The sequence below is a fragment of the Thermobia domestica genome, chromosome 11 (assembly GCF_964235325.1).
Source record: "Thermobia domestica chromosome 11, izTheDome1.hap1.1, whole genome shotgun sequence".
NCBI lineage: Eukaryota > Metazoa > Arthropoda > Insecta > Zygentoma > Lepismatidae > Thermobia > Thermobia domestica.
Genome location: NC_137464.1, coordinates 182,496,562 through 182,522,222, shown reverse-complemented (window position 1 = coordinate 182,522,222; position 25,661 = coordinate 182,496,562). Strand labels below are relative to the sequence as shown.

Here is a 25,661-nt window from a genome sequence, read left to right as displayed (position 1 = left end):
TTCCCAGTTTCATGTGCATTAGTTATAATAATACGAGATTTCATTTTAACAAAAACAAAATGATGTATTATCGAACTGAAATACACATACATAAAGAAAAAAAAGGACCATGATCAAAATAGGAAAATGGAGAGAAAATGGTTAACAGTTAATTAGTCAGAGAATGGTAATCATGGAAAGAAAATAAATCGAATACACAATCTGAAAAGTTATACACAGCCTTCTTATGATACGCTTACAAGCTTGCATAACAACGTCACTGGCATGCTGAGTAATACACGGGTGTATTTTCAAACAAAATCATGCTTCAACTTGGCCTACAGTGATAGCCGGATAGACGTTAGGGACTGTGGTGGTAAACAAATCCACCAGCATGCACTGCCGAGTCATAGCGGCCAAAAGGAGTTGAGTTGATTTTAGTTTAGCGTCCCTTTCAGCAGCGAGGCTATATGAGACGTGGACCTACTGATTAACGTGGAATCCGAACATGAGCTCCCACCGCGAATCGAACCCGGGTCTCTCACGCCAAAGGCGAGTACGCTAACTGCTTAGTCACGAGGGAGCTCCAGCGGCCGAAAGGAATATGTGATGATAGGGCAATGGGTACAATACGTGACTTTGAATATTACGCATTGAGGGCAACCTCACCAGTAACCACTACAGCATGGAGCTCTAGAGGATGAAGTAATACCTTTCTTACACACAATTCAGGACGATTTGTTGAGATATCGTTGATCAGCAGCGTTCGTCACAACCCTCTAATCTGGTCTTTTGATTCGCATATAAAGTGTCATTCCTCAGAAACACACCCAAACCTGTTTACCTGATGCCACGTTATATAGAGACTAATTACGGTCACGTGGAGGCTTCACCTTACACTGATTTATCAAGGCTAAATATGTAAGTATGTGTAGTTCTGAAATTTCAACAAATTTCAGATAAACGTATAGCAGGCCCTGAAAACAGCCATCGAAGAGAACAGTGGTCTAACGTGTGACGAATTTCCAGAAACTTCCATGTTTCCACTGAAATAGTGCACCTGCACCTATATAGGGTAGTCATACAAGTTAAGCAAGTGGGTACCCCACACATTTTCGACAGATAATAAGAAACGCGTGACAGCCTGTTTGTCCCTGCTCAGTTGGCACCTGAATACACCCTCTTTGATCGCTTGCTCACTGTTGAAAAGAAGTAGGTCCTCTACGACACTCCCAAGCGTACCAGGCATTAGATGTCGCAACGTGGTTCTGTGCTTCACACCTCAAGACCACTTCTGCACCCACAAAAGGTTGTGCTCTCTATATGGTGGATTCGTCAGCAAGTGGTGCATTACGAGCTCCTTCCGCCAGACCTTTAGTCTCAGCAGTTGTAAAGACAGCACCATGCATTGCAGCAGGAGCGGGCATTGGAGAATCGCAAAGATGTGCTGTTCCTGCACGACAATACCATGCCAAATGTGGCAAAGAGGACCCGGGAGACCCTTCAGCAACTTGGCTGGGAGATACTGTGCCACGTAACATATTCACTTAACCTTGCGCCAACAGATTACCACCCGTTTCATTCCATCGACAAACACCTCCGTGAGAGATCCTTCTCGAACTAGGAAGACCTACGGAACGCATTCACGGACTTCTTTGCATGTACGACCGCAGAGTTTTATCGCAAGTGTAATGTGCAGCTGCAAGAATGTTGGCAAAAAGTGTCGGATGCTGATAGAGATTACTTCGAAACTTAAAGGTGTGTACCGTTCACTGAATTACTCTTTATTACTGCTCTAGAATAGCAAGAACTTCTGGTTACCTTGTATACAGGTGTTCAAAACAACACTGACAACGTTTGGGAGGTGATTCCTGACATCAAGATAAGACGAAAAGTATAGACCAACTTCGGTGCACAAATGCTTCCTTTTGGAGTTACAAGCTGCCAAAAACATGAAAAACTGAAGTTTAGAGATTTATAGCTCCAAAACTATGGGACTTCCCGTAGTCGGATCAAGACTTTTCTTAGCAACTAATATATGCCCTATCCAAAAATACTTGTTTCAGAATCCTAAGGTACTCACGCAACAATTTTTATAGAGAGAGAGTTTGGCTACGGGCATTTAATTGGAAGTACTCACCAACTACCTCTATAAAAATTGTTGCGGAGGTACCGCAGAATTCTGAAACTTGGATAGGATACATATTAGTTCCTAAGTGAAGTCTTCACCCGACTACGATAGGTCCGATAGTATTGGAGCTATGGACCTTTAAAGTTCATTTTTTCATGTTTTCGGCAGCCTATAACTTCGAAAGGAAGCATTTGTACGCCCAGGTTGGTCTATACTTTTCGTCTTATCTTGGTGTCAGGAAACACCTCCAAACGTTGCCGGTGTTGTTTTGAAACACACTGTATATACACCTCTCTGAAAGATGCCACATTTCAAAAGACACTTATCTCGGATTGGAGAATTGCGTGCTATTGTGAAGTTCAGACTACCATCAGAAGGATCCTTTCGAACTGGTGTCTTGGTAGAAGGCAGCAGTTCTTCCAGTAGTTAAATTGGCGAAAAATTGTAGTAAGTTTGAATTTCGATATAGTCAAGGGGTGGTCAGTGTGTTTTTAACGGCTGGAAACTGGTAGGCGAAAAACAATGGGAAACCACAATTTTTTTTCAAATTTCCCGACAACAAAGATGGAACATATGACAATGGACCTGCACAGTTCAAATATATTTCCCAAGGTGAAATATCCCCCTCCTTTCTCCAACATTGGATCTTGGGTTTAGATGATTTTGAGTTTAACGTTCCGTTCAGCAGCGAGGCTATATAGGACGTGGACCTATCCAAACCACATGAGCTCCAACCGGGAATCGAACCCGGGTCTCCCACGCCAAAGGCGCGTACACTTAGCCACGAAGGGAACTTCGGATCTCCAGGAAGAGGGTGTCTTGGGAAAGACTATCGGACGAGAGAGTAACTATGTGGGAAACATATCTGTAGGGAAAAGAGAAGCAAGAGCAAAAGGGTTAGAATAGGAACATTGAAGTACTACCAGAAAATTTTAAAGACGCGAAACAAAACAATCTAGAATTGGTAGATAGGAATGTGAAAGGAAACTGAGAAGCGAAGAATATAGAATGTATTGCTCAAGTAACCAGGAGGATGGTCTTAATACTGTACGAGTAATTCTGGGTAAGCATTTGAAAGAGAAGATAGTGAAAGTAGACTTTGTTGATAGTGTTTAATATTAAAACTTGAAGAACAAGAGAATAATAGTAATAGGATTTGGTAGTAATACAGACATATACACTATCCACTGCGCAGGCAACTGAATAAATAGAGGAAAAAACATGAGCAAATTGAAGCAATCATTAACAAGAAGAAGATTAGTGCATGTGCAGTTGTAATGGGGGATTTAACCCATTTTAAATTTTAGGGTTTTTTTAAGGTAATTTTTAGGCTTTCAGTCAAGCAGCTACAGTACCAACACTATTGACGCTAGAATCATGGTTCGTACCTTTTTTTAAAAAATTTTTTGTAATGAATCAGTTTCCAACTGCATCAGTCAAATTTTCCTATTACGTACCAAATGCGAGAAATTTCCGCTCAAACTGGGAAAAAGGGATTTTTTTGAAAAAATCCTATTTTATCGCGAATTTCTCCGCTCAGGTATATGACACGCACATTCGAATGGTACAAAAAAAAAAAAAAAAAAAAACTGCTTCATTGTGAAAATAATAAGGAACGAAGAATGTACGGGGAAAAATAGTCTTGACGCTATAGCCGATTTACCAATTTTCCCTCGATAATACATTTTCAGTCAATTTCTATCCAATCCGCTTCAGCATAAAGACTAATCATTGTAGGAACATGAATCGTACCTCGTCTTGTTCGGCATGAATCGGCCTTTCGAACGGTATAACTTGCATATCCATATCGTGCACCTGAGGGGGCAAAATTACCCCAAAAGCGAAATTTTTGTAAAAAAAAAAAAAAATCAATTTTGGGCCCCTCTGTGCGCCCCAGGTGGTAACGCTCAGCGGCCAAAATATTTCGAAATATACTACATATAGTGTATGTAATAACTGTACGAAATACGGTACAAACTATGTTTCTAAGATTAATAGGGATGCGTCACGAAGTTCTAAAATACCCTTTTTTAAAAGCCGCCTTCGTTGTTTGTGACGTCACTGCCCCCCAGGCATTGAACACGTGACTGCAAACAGAACTCATTAATAATTGAGAATATATGTTTCAACCCGCACAAAAGAAAATAAACATGGAAATCCTCAATAGATTCCCAAGATATTAAACTTAATGTGTTATGATTCAGAAAGACTATGAAAAGAGTTTGAAAAGCGTAAAAATCGTCGAGAAAAGCGTTAAGCATCTACATTTTCTGTGATCATAACATTGTGCTGGTAGAATTGGATATGTAACTGAAAAAGGTAATCATACACAAAGCCGGGAACAAGAAGTACGATATACCGAAAATTTGAAAAATGAAATAATAATAATAATAATAATAATAATAATAATAATAATAATAATAATAATAAAGAACTCTTTATATGAAAATTCGAAGAAAAGTACAGAGAATGATGAATCAGTGCTAGAGCACTCACATCTAATCCAAGGGGTCCCGAATTCAATCCTAGGCCTTGTGAGTTTGTCGTAAACAACACTGTTTAATAGAAAAGATAGTGATCTTGCATAACGAAGATTGTATTTCGATAAGAGGTAGAATGATTAGGCGCATACGGTTTGCAGAAGATATGGTGCTTGTTGCAGAATGTAAAAAGAAATTTTATAAGATGTCATAAAACTTGGGGAAAAGCTGCAAAGAGTATGGAATGAAAATAACCGTTAGAAATACAAATGGTGATTGGAACGAAGCAGTCGGGTCGGTATCAAATACGGAAATAGGACGGGATGAATTAGAAGTGACTAGTTTCAGTATTCTGTGTATATTAGTTCATAGATGAAGTATCAATGTCAAATAAAAGGAAGCTGGTTAAGTGGTCTGTCAGTAATAGATAAAACCTATGATGGTGATATACGGTATTAAGACAGAAAATTAACCGACCGATGTAGTAAAAGCAACATTCTGGTCCAATGAATCTTTACTTGTATTTCAAGGTCTTGCCCAATTGTGGTGTGAGACAAACACATAGGAAAACAACTTACTGTTTTGACAATCCTCACACTCTCTCATGTTTTGACAATATCCCTCAATGATTTCAGCGTGACCATCCATGGCAAGTAGGTATCCTGCAATACACGATAATTGTTTTATTTTATTATTTCATTAATAAGAAATTATGCAAAATTCTTTCTACACAACATAAACATGTATTAGAGTAAAAATTGCCAGAGGTTACTGGTTACTTTCACTTGTTTTTATTTTTATGCTTACACTGTATATGTTCAATTTTCCCAATATTCACTTAATGGTAAAATATAACATGCTAGTTACAAGATAGATTAACTTTACGCCTGCTACTTTGCGTTATAGAACTACACACTATTTTTCTACCTTCAGGTTTTAAAATAATTTAGTTTCTTATGAACAATAACAATAAAATACCAACTTCGATATAATGCCATTTGATCTACCTCTACAACAACGATGTATTATTTTACACATATACTACTTTTTAAAAGAAATGTCCTTTATAGTTACATTGTAACGCGCTGTAATTTAAAGAAATTAATTTTGTAAAATCATGTACAATAATGAACTAAGTCATTATTTCACATAGTGAATAAATTACACAAAGCAATATTTAGATATTTTTAGATCAATGCTAGCACTGAAATTTTCAATTATAGAACTGATTATTGTAGCGTATGTTGTTTCTGCCTACTACTATCTAATCTATTATATAGGACAACATAATATAGCCTAAAGAGATGCTGTGCATTAAAAAAAAAAAAAAACGATGTAAATTTTGACTGAATGAAACAATACAAATCATAGGGGAGACAATTTTCTTTAGAATGTGTTTGGTTAATGGGCATATATTTATGTTTAAAATCACCTGAATATAGTTTTCCTATACTTCATATTTGGTATTTTACCACCATTGTTCCGTGTCGTTATCATAGTAATTATAATAATAATAATTATTATTACAATTATGACGGAAGTTAATTATGATCAGAAGCTATATTGCACGTAAGCTACAGCTAATAATGAAAATAAACGTTTTATCTTGTAGAAGAACAGACAGCATGGAAATTCATGTATAATGTTTCTCCCTCCCCTTCTCATCCCTCTCCCTCAGTGTAAAGAGGAAAATCGATCGATTGTTTACGTTACAACAGCAAAAGGTGAAAATTGCTCACGGTTGCAAGCTCTCGCTCACGTGTCGTACACACAACAAGCTTCCATTTTGTTGGTCGCTATAGAGCATGTCCAATTTGGCAATCATACGTCACGTTACCCCTCTTCGAAAAAGCATGATTACCACAACCAATCATAAACACGAATTACTGCTATTGCCAACAGAGGCGACACGATACACTGATGAACACCATCCAATAAAAAACACATCCAATTTTTTAATTTTTTTTAATGAACTGTACAAATCCGTCTTTTACACGTTAAGATGGTTTTTATATTCCATTAGCCCCATAAATACTGGCTGTGTATTGGAGGATTTATAACAGACATTTTGCTTTGATAAAACATTGATAATTCAGCATTTTTTTCAACACAATGGAGTTAACATATAATTAAGGGACGGTATATCTACTGTTTTCGATTTTATAAATTCAATCATCTAATATTAACCCCTGACTACCATGGGAATGCGAAAAGTGGTCCTTCAATTTTGTATTCATTGGCTTTGTCGCTGACCATTCAACATTTATGTTTTAAATATGCAAGTGTTACCATAATGAATAACATTTAGTTTTTATTTACACTGGAAATCTCAGAGGACAGAAGTTATTCATTCTTTAAGAGATGCAAATATTTACACGACTAAACAAGGAACTATAATTTTAACATAAGCTACGACAAAACAGAATTCAATGAACGCAATAGATTTTAATGGGACATTTAACACATCCTGAAGTTGTATCATTCTATTTTCTAGTCTTTTTCTTTTTCCAAATAAGAATTACCAATCGAACTTGTCCATTTAAGATGTATGTTCTAATTTCATCTACTTCGCTGTTTATCCAAAAGAGAAATATAAGCCAAAGTTCGAAACACTGAAGCGAAATGTGGAGTAAAAGCACAGGTGTTGAGAGTTTTTCTTTATATTAATATTTCACAACTGATATACTCACCGGATATCTACTAGCAAACTAGAGCAAACATTGAGCTTTCAAGAACATCTAAACTTTTCTTTTCAAGCTTCAACATGTTTGTGCTTGTAAGTTCAAACTGAGTGATGGTTTGATATAAATAATCTAAATATCTGTCTTATTAGATACAAGCAGTTTTCCATGTTCATCTTAATTTTTGTTATTCTCAATCCTACAAATTATGCTAATTGTCGTTATGAAAAAAATCACTGACGTCAAACAAACTACTTGTTAAAAGTACTAACCTTGTATCCTAAAAATAATTATCTCAATTTCCTGTCCGGAGTCTTCTTTTAGTTTAACTATCCTCTGCTGCTGTGTTATTGTTGAAGTTGATCCACATGGAGTAGCCTACATCCTTGAACCACCAAAATTGAGACACTATCTTTTGATGTAGCCTATTGTCTAATTTGCAGCGTACGAATTTCAAACTTAAGCACTATTCTGAATACTTCCTAATGCACGTTATAGGCCACACATTCTGAATTAAAATTAAGTATTAACCTCGTATCCCTTTCTCCCCCCCCCCAATATATATATATATATATATATATATATATATATATATATATATTAAATTATTTCCATCCTTTGGGATGTAAGGCCAGTACTTGTTTTTAATTCAGAATATGTATCTTATAGCGTGCATCAGCAAGTATTCAAAGTAGTTGCAAGCCAAGGCAACATTCCTTAAATTTGACACACTACGTTGCAAATTAGATAACGTATCAAAGGGCAGTGCCTTCATTCTGGTGGTTCAAGGATGTCTCCCATGTGAATTGACGTTCAACAATAAACACAGCAGCGCGGGAGGAAAGTTACTAAAGAAAACTCCAGAGAGGGCCATAATAATTTAATTTAATACAGGGTGGCCCAAAAGTAGGTATACAGTCCTACAAAGTATGACATTTTAGTTTATTAAGATAATTTGTTTATTTGCTTCTGTTTGTTCCAAGCTTACGGTATGAGTGAAAAGAGATTTAAAACAAATAAGTCACTGCTTGCATGGATAACAATAAGTAAATTATATAAAATGCCATAAGCCGGTCAGTATGGGACTGTGTACCCACTTTTGGGCCACCCTGTATAATACATTTTTTGGGATACAAGGTTAGTACTTAATTTACACCTAGAACAGCGTGCATTAGCAAGTATAAATTACTCGTGCATAAGAATTCTTTACATGAAAAAAAAAAAAAAAACTCTCCGGTGCATGGTCAAATCGACTTAAGTCAAAAATATCAATACGCTAAAGTCATTTGCTTTTTGATTTTGAAATTTGTTTTTACTTTCCTGGAAAATTAATGTTTTTGACCAGACTATGCACTGAACTTCAATACTCTTTCGCGTGGAGTGAAACACTTTCTCTTTCGTATGGAGTAAGCACCCTTTGCAGTTCTACAAATAATAATGCTGCAATTTTGTTAGAACTTAATATGTTAGCTAAAAATATATCGAAACATTTTTATACTCAATTGCATTTTGCTTGTTTCGATAATTTCTCTTACATACTTACAAGAAATAAACAGTATCAAAAGTTTTGAATCTTTTTTTTTTTTTTTTTTTTTTTGTAATTCTTGTAAAATATATACCAACTTCGAGAACTTCCCAATTGTTGACGAGCATATCATTAAAATGCATGACGTCGCAATTAATTTGTAGACTTATTTCGCAAGGATACTGACTATTTAAATTACTGAAGAGTTTCATGTTTAAGAATTAAAACAAGTGTCGAAAATGTTAATTTCGAATTTTACTTTAGCGTCCCTTTCAGCAGCAAGGCTATATGAGACGTGGATCTACAGCTTAAGGTGGGATCCGAACCACATGAGCTCTTGGGAATTGAACCCAGGTTTCCTGCGCAATAGGTGCGTACGCAAACCGCTTAGCCACAAGAGAGCTCTCGAAATGTTAATAGTTACTCAATTTAACCCTTTTAAATTCCGGCTTTTTAACGTAAATTATAGGCTTTCAGTCAAGCGCCTATAGAATAATCCCTATTTATCGTATCATCATGGTTCATACCTCGTTTTTTTCACAATACAGCAGTCTTTCAAATGATACCATTTATATTTCAATATCGTGTCCCTGAGGCGGGGAATTTTCAGAGAAATCGGGATTTTTTCTGATTTTTTTTTTCAAATTTTGAGTCCCCTGGACCCCTCTGTGTTAACGCAGAGACCTGAAAATCAACTGAAAAATACTAAGGGATGTATTAAATGTGTACCAAATTTCAAGCTTCTATCTTAAATAGTAAGGGCGGGAAATATCAATAATCCCCACAATTTCCCAGATTACCGCAAAAGACTCTTGATCTCTGGTTTAAAAAAAAATCCTGAGACATCCATATTCATCCTAGGATCATGGTTCGTCCATCATTCTCTTGGTTAAAATATTCCTTTCTAAACTTTTAGCCCCTCTGGATTCTCCCTGTGTTAACGCAGAGATATGAAAAAACTCTGATAAATACTACTCGGTAGACTGAGTGTTTGTTCAAAATTTCAGTCTTCTAGGTGCAAAACTAAGCCTGCCATAAATAGTAAAAATAGGTCTAACCTTTTTTTTTTTTAAAAAAAAAAAGAAAGGATCTCAGGTAAAAATTTCCTGAGACATCCATATTCATCCTAAGATAATGATTTGCCCATCATTCTCTTCAGAATAGAACTGTCTTTCAAATCGTACCATTCACATGTCTCCATCATGTATCTGAGTCGGGAAAATCGCAAAGAAAGGGATCTTTGGGTTAATATATCCCTTTTTAAAACTTTTTGCCCCTCTGGACCCTCCTGTGTTAACGCAGAGATCTTATGAATACTATTCGGTGGACTGAATGTTTGTGCAAAATTTTAATCTTCTAGGTGCAAAAGTAAGCCCGCCAAAAAGAAATATACCCACAATACCCCAAATTCCCGTATAAAACAGGATCTTGAGTAGAAATTTCATGAGACATCCCTATTTATCCTAGGATAATGGTTCGCCATCATTCTCTTCAGAATAGAACTGCCTTTCAAACGGTACCATTCAAATGCAGGGTGTCTACTAAAATTCCAAAATGAAATTTCGTGACTTTTTCGTGACCTTTTCTTTACCAAATCATAAAATTTCTTAACATTTTCAAGAGCGAATTTGCGTGCGAATTAGGCCGAGTTTTCATCCATGCGATAGAAACGTACTTTGCTTGCGATTTGATAGCGTCTAAAGCTGACCATAGACATTTTTGGTGGTGAATTTTGACGTTTTATAGAACAAAATTTTCCAATCTGTACTTACATTTGTAGTTTTAAAAAATCATGATCCAAAAGCTAAATTTCGTGACTTTTTCGTGACTTTCACGACTGTTTTCTGATTTCGTGACTTTTTTGTGACATTCGTGGCCGATAGACACCCTGAAATGTCTCCATCATGTATCCAAGGCGGAGAAATTGCGAAAAAAAAGGGATTTTTTTACACTCTTTGCCCCTCTGGACCCACTGTTTTAACGCAGAGATCTGGAAAAAAATCTGATAAATACTGCTCGGTGGACGGAATTGCAAAATTTTAATCTTCTGGTGCAAAAGCAAGCCCGCCAAAAAAAAAAAAAAAAAAATCATAAAAATAGGCCTAACAAAAAATATTTTTTAAGTTATGACGTCATCACCTATGTCTCGATGCAGAAAGGCGTGAAACTACACGTAATGTATTCTACAATTCCTCTAAACTTGAAGAAACAAAACAAACCCTAAGTAAAAAGCTTTTTTTTTTTTTTTAATTGAATAATGAAGACACTATTTTGGTACCTAAAAATATGTACTAGAACTCCAAAGGGTTAACGGTGTTCTGCCTGCGAAGGACTATAGCAGACCAGGAGTTTGCTAGGTGAAGTATGGTTGGCATATACCACCGTTGTCGCAGCATGGCTTACTAGAAGATTTGGCATTGCTTTTTTCTTCTCAACCACACACCGGCTGGAATAACTCCTAAATATCAATAATATTGCTCAAAGCTGTTGAGATCTCTTCAGTTTTCTATTTCAAAACTTCTACATAAGAAAGCAGCAGGATGCTTAATTAAGTTTTAGATAGATCACTTGTAAACTCAAGGTTGTTCCTAGCAAATCTGTTTCGTAACAGAAGTGACACTGTCGAAAGCACATTAAATGAAAGACCAATGGAGGAAGTTGGTAGGCTATTTCCTGAATTTATAAACACGATGAACAGGGTCGACAAAGGAAAAATCAGAGAAACCAGTTGCAAGAATCGAACCCAGAACGTGCATGATCGTGACTGTTCTTTCCACCTGTACTTTTATTCATAATTTCAAACGAAAAGAAGTACACTGTGGTGTTAATGTGCACCGGTTGCCAACGCTTGGGCTGTGCTTCCACACTGAAAACTAAACACAGAAGTTCATAAGACTAAATGCCAGAAACGGCTTCCCAAGTTAAGAAGTTTGAAAATGAGGAAAAAGAAACCCTAGCACGAAACGAATGTGCATACGACGGTGGTGTGAGGCGGTATGTAAAGAAACATAACATGTACTATCCACAAGTGCAAAGGTCAAAAGTGTGTCCTATGATGAATCCCTGGCGCGCTCGTTCATCACATACACGTTATGCCCTTCATTCTAGCTTTGGAACTTCTTTGCCTTAATTAATTAAAATCTGATCAATGATAACGTGTTTGATGAATACAATGATACCTTGTCGAAACTTTTTTTTTTTTTTTTTTAAATCACTTTCTCACGCCCTTAACTGAAGAAAGCTATTTTAAATATTTTGTCATATGACGCTTTTCTGCTTCTTTTCCTGTGAAATCACCTCCCAAGTGTAGGGAACCGAGCACTAATACCCTGCATATATCAGTGTCCTATACTCTCAATTACTGTACTTGGGGCCGCGGTGGTTCAGTGGTAAAGCGTTCACCTCTGGTGCATCTGGTCCTTGGTTCGATCCCAGCTCGCACCAAGTGAGCTTTCTGATGGACAAACATCGTGTGCGTGGGTTTTCTCGGGGTTCTCCCGTTTTCTCCCACTTCCTTTATTCCACCATTCCATTCGTTTCTTATCATCGCCGTCTCCTTTAGCCACGGTGGCATAGGCGTGGGACGTAAAAATTAAAGATTTCATTTCATTTTCAATCACTATACTTGGGATTACCCAAATGTAAGTTATAATCAACAAAAGAACATTGAAGAACTCTGCATCACTTCGCTCTTATTACATATCTGTAAAAACTTACAAGTTAGTGATGGCCAAATTGCATCCGGCCCGCGAATAAAAATTATGATTTACTGTTGTCCCATATTTATAGGACCGCCAATTAAAATTTAAAGTGGACTTCGAAACCCTTGTCTAAAAAACAAAGAAGAAATAATAATAATAATAATAATAATCAGGAGTGGATTAAGGGCGGAGCCAATGGAGCCCAGGCTCCATGGCCCGCCGAAATCCCTCTCTTTAATACTAAAATATAGCAATCAACTTATACTATGGGCTTCAGACCCATGCTAATTTTTTTTCCCGCTCGCGGTATCGCGGTAAAGTCTTCTTCCACTAGCGTCTTCACGATACATATTGAAAACCAAATTATTAGCTCGTGAAAATTCCCTTGAAATATCTCTGTCATTACTTAGATTATACCTAGGAGGTTTTCCAAATCTCCTTTACTCTATTAGTGTTTTTACAGGAACCGATGATCATTTGGCTTGTATTTGGTATTTATGTGTTACACTGCAGTATGTGAGTATTTCACTGTTAATAATAAATGTGATTAAACTAATTATTGTAAACTTGGAGCACATTAAAATATTACAGCATAATTCTCGGTGTTTCGATAAGCCTATGAGGCTGTGGAAGGCAGCAAAGAAAATTTCTGCGCTGGAATTATTCATAACATAGGACCCCCTTGAAATAGTCGGCTCCAGGGCCCAAAAGTCTTAATCCGCCCTTGATAATAATAATAATAATAATAATAATAATAATAATAGATTAATCTCACTGTTTCCATTAAAAATAATGCTTGTTTTTCTATCATGCATTAAATATTTTTTATTTTAATATCTGAATAATTAAAAATATGTTCATAAATTGCCATTTTTGTATGGTTATTTATTTACAGCGGGGTCTTTTTAATTCGAAGTCCAGGGACACGATAAAAGTTCGAATTATCTAAAAATATGAATTGTTAAATACCTAAAATCAAGCGAACAAACTTACTTACCTACAGTGATATCTATCTATCTGTAGATCTTACCTTTCACTACAGACACATACTACAATCTGGTTTGCTTTCAATAAATAAATAAATAAATGAATAAATAAATAAAAAGTTTATCTAGTAAATACTACTGCAATACTACTCTAGGAAAACAAATAATATGAAACTGTCTTAAAAATTCTGTATAGTAAGAACCGATATTTTGGCCAATCCATAAGTCTTCTACGAAATTAAAACTGAGTTTAGACTCGAAAATAATATGAAAATAAAATAAATGCAAGTAATTAGCATACTAAAGTAATGCCCTTTTTTTTATTACTTTAAAAGAATAATAGATGTATTTAGTTAGAACACTAATATCATAATATCCTAATTTTGTCACGATTTTCTTTGAGTTTTACGTCCCACAAGTATGCCGTCTAGGCTAAAGGAAAATGAAATGAAATTATTGAGTTTTACGTCCCACGTTATGCCGGTTAGGCTAAAGGAGACGATGATGATGAAAGATGAATTAAATGGTGGAATGAAGAAAGTGGGAGGAAACGGGAGAACCCCGAGAAAACACACGCACACGGTGTTTGTCCACCACAAAGTTCATTTGTCTGGAGCAGGGTTTAAACCCGGGACCCCAAGCACCAGAGTCTAGGCTAAAGGAGACGGTGATTATGAGAAATGAATGAAATGGTGGAATGAAGAAAGTGAGAAGTTTTAAAAAAATAACCTCAATTTTCCAGCGACGAAGGCCTGCAAAAGAAGTGAAAGTTAGGTGTTTATATTCTGTATGGAATTTTTCACTAGTCACTAGCGTGTGCGCCTTTGGTCCACGAGGTTCCACAATGGGAAAGCATTGAAATTTGAGCGCATTACGGGGATTCGGATTCCACCTTCGAATGTTAGTCCCTGTTTCATGTAGCCTCGTTGCTGAAAAAAGACGTTGAACTCCAATCCAACATCTTAAGCATAAGCAGAGAATGGATATTATAAACTATATATATATATATATATATATATATATATATATATATATATATATATATATATATAACGTAGAGCTCCGTACGCGTCTTTGGCGTGGGAGACTCGGGTTCAACTCTCGGCGGGAGCTCATGTGGTTCGGATTCCACGTTAAGCAGTAGGTCCCGTCTCATATAGCCTCGCTGCTGAAAGGGACATTAAACTCAAACTCAATTCAACTTATATATACAACGTTGGAGCCCCAAATGCGATACTGATTAGCCTATCTATGATTATTTATTACGGCGAATATGAAACGCAGTTTTTAGTAAACGAAATCATACTAACCTACAATACGACAGAAGTCGGTATGTCTAGACATTGCAAATAAAGTTATGCAGAAATATGAAATAACAATGCTTAATTAAATTCGTACTAAACATTGAACGACATTTTCTAAATGTTACGCAACTGACATATTCCTCGCCTATCATCTCCAATACCTGCACTCCCTCTATAGCTTGCTTATATAAACTCCTCGGGGAGTACTTGGAACACAAGATATATTAATACAACACTGAGTTATGAAAGGTCACGCGTTCAATCTCTCAGATGTTTACGTAAAATTATACAATGTCATTCAACTTCATCGTTCAAAAGCACCTCAAATGTTTGATATTTGCATTAAAGAAGTCACTATGTATTTCTCCTTTTCAAAACGAGGTATGCATACGTTATTTATATCTATTTCTCTCTCATTATATATATATACAGGGTACGGCACGTAAAACCGGCCCGTAAAGTGAACACATAAAATGAAATGCAATGTATTGAATATGATTAACTACAACACATAAATGAAATGTAATGTATTGAATATGACTACTCGCCTTCACAGCAGCCTTCACAGCAGGTGCTGAAAGTGTCCTCCGCCCACTTCAACACACATGTGAGCACGATTGAGGAGATTCATATATACCCTTGTCAGTTCTTGTGTTGTAATGTTATTGGTGACATCCTGGATCCTGGTCTTGAGTTCTTCAATTGTGTGTGGATTTGTTTCGTATACTCTTCCCTTTAACAGTCCCCATAAGTAAAAGTCACACGTGGACAAGTCTGGTGACCGAGGAGGCCACAAGCCTTTGCTGATTGTCCTCTCAGGCTCCTTCAGTTCTTGCACAACACTTACCCGGTACGGTTTTAACTTCAGTCCCCTTAAAACACGTCTGCAACTTCTCTCACTCGCATGAACCTGTTGACTCAATCTCCTGGTTGACTTTCGAGGACTTCTTGTCATTATCTCCTCCACCTGCATCTTTAATTCAGGTGTGCAGACAGATGGTCGTCTGTTCCTGGGAGCATTTTGAACCGATCCTGTACGCCGCCATTTTTCAATCAATTCCTGAATGGTGCTTTTTGCTGGCACAGAACGTCCTGGAAATTTCTCCCGAAACAAATTCTTTGTTTTCACAAAAGATCCAGTGAGAATGAACCCTTCAACAATGGCAACACGCTCGGGTATCGAATACGGCATTATCACACACTGACACTCACCCGGCTTAACACAACGAGGCCTTTTTCTCAACTGGTTTCGACAAGTTTCACTGGCTGCGGCTGCACGTGACTGCTGCAGGTCACGTAAGTCGACCCGACCTCGACACGCCATCTCTTGGTAGGAAGGTAGATTATTTAAGTGTTGCCAAAAACATAATATACCAGAATATTACGACGGGCCGGTTTTACGTGCCGCACCCCGGGTATTGCAAAATAAGTGTTACTACTCTTGAGAGGTGATTCCTGCCACTGAGACAAGAAAACAAGTTTTCTTCAACTTTCGGCTATCGGACATAGTTTCGGATCTACAAGATGCCGAAAAGCGTGGGAAAATGACTTTCGGACGCCAATAGTTCGGAAACTATCCAACGTAAAGAGTGCGGGTAAAAAATTTACTTAAGAAGTCATACCTGCTGTATTGAATTTTGCATGTTTCACAATCCTACCATGCACGCGCAAGGGATTCCCCAAAGGAACGTAGGGAGTCCCGGATAATCTGCGAAATGAAAATTGGTCTAAATGGATATGAATTGATAGGGTTTCTACCAGGTAACAATAATTCGTTTGAATTAAGTCGATAACTGGAACAAATACAAAGTGGTGGACACCTTTCCCGTTGTGTGTGGTCGCATAATCGCCAGGTACGGATGCTGGTCAACAATGACGTTCTGATGCTCTAGAAAGACATCTGTAGTGTTGGTAGAGCACAAAAAATGAAGCAGGATGATTCACATGGTGGAAACATTTAACGAAAAATGCCTAGAAATGCACTCATACTCAGTAAACATGAGTTCAAAGCGTCGGAAATGTAAGGATTAGCGTCAAGAACATGAAAGCCATTGTCAATTCATCAATAATATTCCCTCAATCCGATGCAATATGATGTGCACAGTTGCATACCAATAGGGATGCAACCACTGAGACCAAATTGAAATTGTGAAAGGGGAATCACTAAGAAACTGGGTAAACTAGATGAATGTCACTAGTGGGATCGCATGATCGATATTGAAATGTGGCCAATGTGTGTGTTGATACCGACATGTAGCTAATGGACAAATGTCAACATGTCCCACTACTGATGGGACACCGTCCCACGTGCGAAAAATTGGAAAATAACTACTCGGGTCTTGAATCTGAGGCCGTGGGCTCCTAGTAGAATTGGAAACTGCTACTATGTGAGCCAAAGCGAGCGCTCTAGCCTCGCCTCGAAGGAGCCTCACTTTCTCTGTATTCATTTCTTTGAGGGGTGCCCACTTTGTTTGGCAAGCGCTCTTGTACAGCCTCCCGACATGCTTGTGTGTTTCATTTTGTTACTCCTACTGAACAGTTGTAAAAAATCAGAGCTTTAGGACGTTCCTATTTCTCATGTCGTTTTATTTTCCATATGTATGGTATTCCAGCAGTAGTGCTACATGTGCCAAATTGGTTCATTTTTGTCTTTGCCTTGGCATGTGCACTGTGTGTAAGATACGAATTTCTGGAGGTATTTTCCTATATTTCGAGTACGTCATATGTCCCAGAAGACGTGGGACATGATACAAGTTTGTTATTTTCACGCTCTATCAGAATTTGAACCATGGATTAAGAGATTTCTTTTCATATTTGTCGACTGAGGGACAATATCCCAAACAAAGAGGAACATTGATACAATCGTGTTCTAGTTACGTCCTACCAAAAAGTGCACTAGATGTAATAACAGAATATACAACGTTATTTTCCTAGTTTCCGCACGTGGGACTGTGTCCCAGCAGTAATGGGACATGTTGACATTTGTCCATTAGCTACATGTCGGTATCAACACACACATTGGCCACATTTCAATATCGATCATGCGATCCCACTAGTGACATTAATTTAGCTTACCCAGTTTCTTAGTGATTCCCCTTTCACAATTTCAACTTGGTCTCAGTGGTTGCATCCCTATTGGTATGCAACTGTGCACATCATATTACATCGGATTGATGGAAAATTATTGGTGAATTGACAATGGCTTTCATGTTCTTGACGCTATTCCTTACATTTCCGACGCTTTGAACTCACGTTTACTGAGTATGAGTGCATTTCTGGACATTTCTCGTTACGTGTTTCCATACATGTGAATCACCCTGCTTCATCTGTTGTTCTCTACCGACACTCCAGATGTCTTTCTAGAGGAGTTGAGTACAAATTCGCTACACTTAATACTCAGAACATCACTGTGGCCAGCATCCGTACCTGGCGATTATGCAACCACACACAACGGGAAAGAAGGTGTCCACCATTTTGTATTTGTTCCAGATATCGACTTAATAAAAACGAATTATTGTTGCCTGGTAGAAACCCTATCAATTCATATCCATTTAGACCAATTTTCATTTCGCAGATTATCCGGGACTCCCTACGTTCCTTTGGGGAATCCCTTGCGCGTGCATGGTAGGATTGTGAAACATGCAAATTCAATACAGCAGGTATGACTTCTTAAGTAAATTTTTTACCCGCACTCTTTACGTTGGATAGTTTCCGAACTATTGGCGTCCGAAAGTCATTTTCCCACGCTTTCGGCATTTTGTAGATCCGAAACTATGTCCGATAGCCGAAAGTTGAAGAAAACTTGTTTTCTTGTCTCAGTGGCAGGAATCACCTCTCAAGAGTAGTAACACTTATTTTGCAATACCCGATAATATATATATAGGATGTTTCAAAACAACAGCGACAACGTTTGGGAGGTGTTTAGGGATGCGCACAAGACACGATTTGTAGCTGTCTCGTCTCGAAAATGTGTTGTAAAAGTGATGTCTCGACTCGAAAAATGTATATTTTTCTATTGGAAGAGCCGTGTCTCGACCCGTAGTTTATCAGGAAAATCCTGTGTCGACTCGTCTCGTGTGCATTCCTAGAGGTGTTTCCTGATACCAAGACAAGACAAAAAGTATAGACCAACCTGGGTGCACAAATGCTTCCTTTCGGAGTTATAGGCTGCCGAAAACTTGAAAAAATTCAAATTTAAAGGTCCATAGCTCCAATGCTATGAAACCTACCGTAGTTAGGTCAAGACTTCACTTTGGAACTAGTATGTGCCCCATCCAAATATCCATGTTTCAGAATCGTGCGGTACTTCAGCAACAATTTTTATAGAGGTAGTTGGTGAGTATTTCAAATTATATGCCAATAGCCGAACTACCTCTATAAAAATTGTTGCCGAAGTACCTTAGGATTCTGAAACATGGGTATTTGGATGGGACACATAGACCTACTAGTTCCTAAGTGAAGTCTTGACTCGACTACGATAGGTCCCATAGTTTTGGAGCTATAGACCTTTAAAGTTCATTTTTGCATGTTTTCGGCAGTCTATAACTCCGAAAGGAAGCATTTGTGCACACAGGTTGGTCTATACTTTTTGCCTTGATCTTAGTACGAGGAATCACCTCCCAAACGTTGTCAGTGTTGTTTTAAAACACCCTGTATATCCGTTCACAACTATACAGTCATCTAAGGATATTTCGTATTATCACATGTATGAACTGTTTCTACGATTTTTTAGTATAGAGCACTTCTTTTCATGATTTCATATCTGAAAGAAAAAAGTAAGAAGTGTGACATCCCAATAAAACCATCTTTTTACTTTTCTTTAACAGATTCATTTTTAACGAGACGTAAATACTTTCATATTTTGACGACAGATTCAAATTTGGAGCAATGAAACCACAAATGGTCCTTCAGAATTTTACTGCTTTACTGTTATGGTCGAAGTAACATACGAGTGATTTAATCAAGTTTCCCGGTTAGGAAGTTACTGCAATTTATTTAGCTCCATATTTTTACTGTTGCATAATTTAGCCTCCGTATGTCACGGCTTAAGTATATAACTAACTCCACTGAAAGAAATACTATACCGAAAGTTACTCTTATACATTTCTTCTTAAGATGGTAGATAAACATATGTTGTGAGTTCTTGAACGAAAAATAAGAAAAGGACTCATTAAAGTTTTTTTTTTTTTTTTTTTTTTTTAATGGAGTATTATATTCCATAGAGCACAATTATGGATATTACAAAAGAGCGATGAACAAGACCGAAAACAATTAGCCTGCGAAATGTAGACATAGAAGGGAGGAACAAATTAGCTACATACGAGGGTGACTAGGAAAGTTTTTGAAATACAGCCAAACGGGACATTGCAGTGATAAAATTTTGCTTACATGAGAAACACCCCTTCTTCATAAGTTAACTCGCCCAATCTCAAAACGATCATGCCATATGAAATGGTGAGCGGTATCGCCAAGTGGCCGAATTGACACCACTTGTATTGCATCCATGGAGTTGATAGCGAGTCATGATTACCTACGACTTTAAATGTGGTTTAAATGAACCGGAGCCGCTGGAAAACTTGACACGAGTCTTTGGGGAGAGTGCACTACTGCGTGCAACAGTGTTTCGTTTGGTTTCAGACAAGGGCGCCGATTTCTCTGTAAATTTGCGGGGGGTGGGGGGCATTCAGATTCAGAAGGCATATATGAGGATTTTAACACAAATTATGCATTCAAATTATGTCAAATATTGCATATTCATAAATACAATGTAGGGACCCACATGAGCTTTGCCCTTGGAATTAGTGCGCCGAGGGTTTCAACCATTCTGCATTAACACTTACGTGTGAGAAAGCTTTCACCTCGATGGGTGCCACATAACCTGACTGAAAATCAAAAGCAGAAAAGAGTGAAATGGTGTCAAGACATACTTCAGAAATTTCATAAAGGTTTCGGACATTGTGGCGGGTGGTGAAACTTGGATTTATCAGTCTGACCCAGAGACAAAAGACATAAAACATACATATTGAAATTTCCCACATTCCAAAAGGATTGCAAACTTATTTCTTTGTAGCTATAAACACTTCAGCAATGGTGCTGGAACATTTAGAATATTGTGATGCATTTTTGACGAGAGATTAACGGCGCGAAAATGTACCGAGAGCAGTTGTAGGGAACCCCAAACTTGTAAAAAGGATTCTTTTTGAAGGACTTTTCCCGGATTTCCCCCAATTTCCCTTTCCACGTACGTCATGAGGGCCGGGATAGCTTACCATCTGAAAGCTGGTTTTATTCTGAAGAAAAGAAGGTATGGACGAAGAATTTTGGATGCTATAAAGTACCACGCCAAACCTAATAATAATAATAATAATAATAATAATAATAATAATAATAATAATAATAATAATAATAATAATAATAATAAACTGGTACACGATTTCCACCAAAGATTTTTTCGTGCTGGGAAGTCCACTGACAAGATACGACAAAAAATATCACCATCATACACCATCCAAGCCAACCACCGCAACAATGAACATGGAATAAAACTGATATATTTATTAAATTATTACTAAATTAAACACTGTTAAATTGGTTTTCTGATTTTCAGATTAGAATTGATGAACCCAGTAACCAACAATATAAAGAAATCGAAGGAATATAGCATTAATTTCTTCGGATTTTGGCTTTTTTGTGTTCTATGGGATTATGTATATGCGTTTGGTTCTATGAGATCTGAGTTAGATATCTACATGTTCAAATCATTATTCTTATGTATACTGATCCGTGTATACTGTATATATAATCAATCATTATCTCGAAACAGTTTGTAAGTTATTGCGTTCGGTACGGAAACTCACATAACTGGAATCATAGATTCTAACGAAACATAGTATGACAAGAATTAATACTATTAAATTAAAGTCACGAATGCGTCTAAATATTTGTTAATGCCGAAATTTTCCATAGGAATACAAACCTTGGTCAACGGCTTAATTATTTATATGAACACACTACTGTTTCAATCTCATGGGTTCCATTACACTGTATAATAAGAATCATTTTCGGTATGATCAGTAGCACTAGGATTGTTTTTAGGACGGGAGGAGAAATCAAAATTTTGTGGGGGCCATTCATGTTTAAGGCGCTGACGAAAATACAAAACGTAACTTGACACGTCAGGGTGTCTACTAAAATGCCAAAATGAAATTTCGGGACTTTTCGGGACCTTTTCTTTCCCAGATCATAAAATTTAATAACATTCTCGACAGCGAATTTGGGTGCGAATTGGGTCGAATCTTCATGCATGCAATAGAAGCGTGCTTTGCTTGCGATTTATAGCGTCTAAAGCCGACCATAGACATTTCTTTCCTTTTTTTGGTGGTGAATTTTGACGATTTATAGAACAAAATTTTCCAGTGTATACTTTTATTTGTACAGATAAAAAAAAAAAAAAAAATCCTGACTCATAAGCTAAATTTCTCGACTTTTATTACCGTTTTCTGATTTCGTGACTTTTTCATTACTTTCGTGACCGATAGACACCTTGCACATATATATAAAACACTGATGTTTTCCCAGGGTTTACAGGTAAAGTGACGGGAGTTCTATTATATATATACAGTATACTAAGTTCTCTTTCTTGAAATAAGAATTACAATTTAGTTTTAAAACGAACATTATACTCCAGACTCACTATAATAAACGACAACCTAATGCTTAACTCAAACGTTGGTATTTTCGGGATTACATGTAGTTCCAGTGCAGTAAAAAGTAGATTTGAATGTTGGATACCAAAAAATAATTATCGATGAACACTTCGGTTTTCAACATTTTCGTTAGTAGCACTATGGCCAATACTCAGCAGGGGTCGCGTTTTCGAATAGGGAACCTGGTACCCTATAGCTTCACCACTGTGTATGGTTAAGTTTACTTGTGACATCTTGAAAACGAAATACAATATACCATACTATGATGGATAGATTGTAGCAAATATATTAACTTTCAATACACGAATTTGATCGTATTGCGATTTTTTAATCGGTAGTTATGCCTGCCAGCGACTGCTCAAAAATTTAACTTTTAAAAAATTAAAAACTATATCGGCATTTTTTTATAACATAATAGAGGCACCAATAAGAGAAACAGAAACATTAGTGCATTTAAAGCTCATTATATTTACTACAATGTATCCATCATGGTAGAGTTTATGTATTGGCATTTCAGAATGTTACAGGTAAGCTTAACGATAGTAGAAGGACTGACATTATATAATGAAAACTTTGAGATGTGACTACTTACATTTTCCCATTACTACTTGCCCATTACATATAAGAAATATTCCTAAGTATGTGCTTAAAACATTATTCCGAGCTACACATGAAAGGCAGTGGCGCATTTCAAACTTATTCGATGAATTGTAACTACATATTCAATACATGAACTGACAAATACAGCAGAGATAACGTGCAGTTTGACAAACTACTGGCAAAGTAAAAATGTATATACGAATTTTATGGTAAACATAATTATGTATTTCATTGGTGCATATAGGATACAACTCATAAACAAAACCTTCGCAGAGATTTATAATGTGATAGCAAAGTGATAATACATAAAAAATACTCATTTAGGGCCAATGACTAAAATTCTCAAGTTCCTAAGTGAGAATTCACATGTACTAAGTATACCACACAAAGAAATTTGTTTAATGACCTGCTGAGTAATGCGAGAGACTTGTGGGCACATTCCGTAATGGATTGCGTGAATGCAAAGCATTATTTACCATTTTGTTAGCGATAATCGGCATGGGAGTTATAATAACTTTATGCATTTCTTGTATGTAGAATTTCTTGAACATTGTTTCCGAATGTCCCCCTTAGACTTGCGTTAGCAAGCGAAGGAAGTGAGTAATTTGCTTGGTTACACCCGCTTGGCTACATCCACCAGCTACCACACAGCCAAAGAAATTTTGCTTGCAAACCACCCTTTTGTATTGCTTCAATTTCAACAAACTGTTACTTATTTTATTTATTCGGTAATATTTACAGATAATATTGAATTGTTTCGATATTACTACGAATGTTTGGAACTCATCCTTCATAACTTTTACAGATTCAAATCAAACACACATCAATATTTGTTACCTCCTTACAGAATTTTTTTTGACATCTTTTCAATACATCGTTTCTTTTAAATACTACTAATTTTGAGTCGCGTACCCAGAAATTTTTCTTGAAAGGGATCCAAGCTTTGAAAAGGATCCACTACTACAAGCCACTACATCTATGTAGTATTGAACGGGTATTACTTTGCTCCCGAAGAGAGGTAAGTAATTGTAAAACATTTCAACCTATACTTTCACAAATAAGAAAGGAGAGAACTAGATTGTTTTTATAAGAGAAAGAATACACATTAAGTGTAAGATCAAATTATCATGCTATATTGATCATTTCTTTGTTAAACAAGTATAGTTTTATTAAGAAAGTGTACAAATATATGTTGAGTTACGAAAGTTTGAGGGGGAGGGACCGGAGCCGGTGGACCCACCGTGGGTGTGCCCCTGATAATTTCCTTCTTACGTAAGAAAAAAAAAGTTACATTATGTATAGAGACACGATTTTTTGGTGACACGCGAAAACCCGAAATGTATCAGTTTTGTATGAAAATGGTGTGTATCTAAAATATATATATTTTTCCACTATTTGTAACGCTCCATAACGCTCGCGATTTAAGCGCGAAATTCTGTCGAATTAACGAAATTTGCAACAAGTCTCGATATTCAACGAAATTTACGCAAAAGTGACAATTTTTCGACTCTTTTACGATTTATTAATTACCATTATTTGGGAATTACTAGCAACGTGATGAAAATTCCCATTTTTGAGAAAATAGACCACTATGAATTTTTGAAATTTTACATGCAGTTACAAAATGAGCTCCAAACTTTAACTACTGGCGAAATGGATAGTGTAGAAGGAGTGTTACGGGGCATGTTAGATGAGCATCCTGAAATCGCTGCCAAGTGTCTCCGTGTATTTATTTTTTTTCTTTAAATCATACTTTTATTCAATGAGAATGCTTAGTGTCATTTTTTAAAAACTCAAATATTGTTTAATATAGTCATGCATGAGCTCATCTCATGATGGCTGGTGAGTGGAAATTAAGGTGAAATAAAAGGTAACTAATTGTTATTGCCAAGGAAAATAGTGTTCTTATATTGAATTTTTATTCACCGGCTTTATCCCGCTTTACGCATATTTTTATAACGAAATTACAAATTCTTATTTACCACAAAATCGTCTCTAATTATGTATTCTAGCGGCCGGTATTTAAGAGCTTGGCTTTTACGTTCCATGAAAATGTGCTTATCTCCCTTTAATATTACTAACGTTTACTATGAAAGAGAATCTTCCTATTGTACTTCCAAATGCGGAAGAAATTAACAAGCACACGTGAAAATCTATAGCTGACGTGAGAGGTTGCAGTCTTAAGTCGTCGTAGTTTACATTGCTGCCAACAGATGGCTGGTGTAGACACTATCAAGAAATTAAGTCCCCTTCGCTTCTCTTCCTTCGTTCCGCACACATTCATGCGAAACAGTGACAAAAAGAAAGAAAGAAAAAAAGATTTATTTTCTCTCTCGTACCCCCTTGAATATCGACTTTGTACATTGGACAAAGGAAAGTTAAAAGTGACTTATTAAAAAAAAAAAAAAAAAAAGGAAGAAAAAATAAAGTTATCGAACTTTGACGCGACTAAAACTTTCAATGCTGTGTTATTCATTGGTAAGGTCATGGATATAGGTAGAATAGGGAAAGAAATGGGACAGTAGTAACATTTTCTAGTATATGCAAAGTAGGTTAGGTATTCCTCGG

General features: G+C 36.7%; 1 long non-coding RNA gene across 1 annotated transcript in view; it reads right to left on the bottom strand.

Moving 5' to 3' along the window:
- Nucleotides 1-25,661, bottom strand: part of LOC145664602 (uncharacterized) — a 103,315-nt gene that overhangs the window by 22,595 nt on the left and 55,059 nt on the right. Inside the window, exon 2 of the long non-coding RNA XR_014127499.1 lies at nt 5,169-5,252. This is a non-coding gene — a long non-coding RNA (uncharacterized LOC145664602). The remainder of the gene's footprint in view (nt 1-5,168; nt 5,253-25,661) is intronic.